This window comes from Penaeus japonicus, unplaced genomic scaffold (genome assembly GCF_977035675.1).
Source record: "Penaeus japonicus unplaced genomic scaffold, GWHDUDI00000001_assembly GWHDUDI00000019, whole genome shotgun sequence".
Classification (NCBI taxonomy): domain Eukaryota; kingdom Metazoa; phylum Arthropoda; class Malacostraca; order Decapoda; family Penaeidae; genus Penaeus; species Penaeus japonicus.
The window spans coordinates 35,424,863-35,425,948 of NW_028234421.1; positions in this window are offsets into that span (position 1 = coordinate 35,424,863).

Here is a 1,086-nt window from a genome sequence, read left to right on the forward strand (position 1 = left end):
AGGGCGACACCATCTCACTGAAGCTGTTTACAGCTTGCTTAGAGGAAGTATTCGAGAAGTTAGATTGGAATGAGAGAGGGATTAAAATAGGGAATGAACACTTAAGCAATTTAAGATTTGCAGATGCCATTGTTCTTTTCGGTGAGTTGGCAGATGAATTACAACAATTAATAAGCGATTTAAATAGGGAAAGTCTCAAGATTGGCCTTAAAATGAACATGAAAAAGACTAAAATCATGTTCAATAGTCGAACCCCAGTTAAGCAAATACAAATACAGGGCGAGGTACTAGAAGTAGTGAACGAGTATGTATACCTAGTGCAACTCATCAACACGAGTACTTCCTGCGATGTCGAGATAAAACGACGAATCAGGCTAGGTTGGAGTGCCTTCGGTAAACATAGTAATATATTACGAGGTCGTCTGCCACAATGTCTAAAGAGAAAGATTTTTGACCAATGTGTCCTCCCCGTCATGACATATGGATCAGAGACATGGACTACGACCAAGCCACTCGAGAGGAAATTAGTAAGCGCCCAAAGAGGAATGGAAAGGCTTATGCTAGTTAGCTTAAGAGACAAGAAAAAAGACATGGATCAGGCAGCAAACAAATGTAGAGGATATACTCAAGAGCATCAAGAAGAAAAAGTGGCAGTAGGCTGGACATATATATCGGAGACAGGACAACATGTGGACAAAAAGAACAACAGAATGGGTAATACACGACACAAAGAGACCCAGGGCAAGACCAACGACCAGATGGCGGGATGAAATAGCGAACTTTGCAGGAGTAAACTGGAATCAGAGGACACAAGACCGGAATGACTGGAAAATATTGAGAGAGGCCTACGTCCTGCAGTGGAATGATACAGGCTGATGATCATGGTGATGATGATGGTATATATATATATATATATATATATATATATATATATATATATATATATATATATATGTGTGTGTGTGTGTGTGTGTGTGTGTGTGTTTGTGTATGTGTGTGTGTGCATTCATATATATATATATGCATATATATATATATATATATATATATATATATATATATATATATATATATATACATATATAT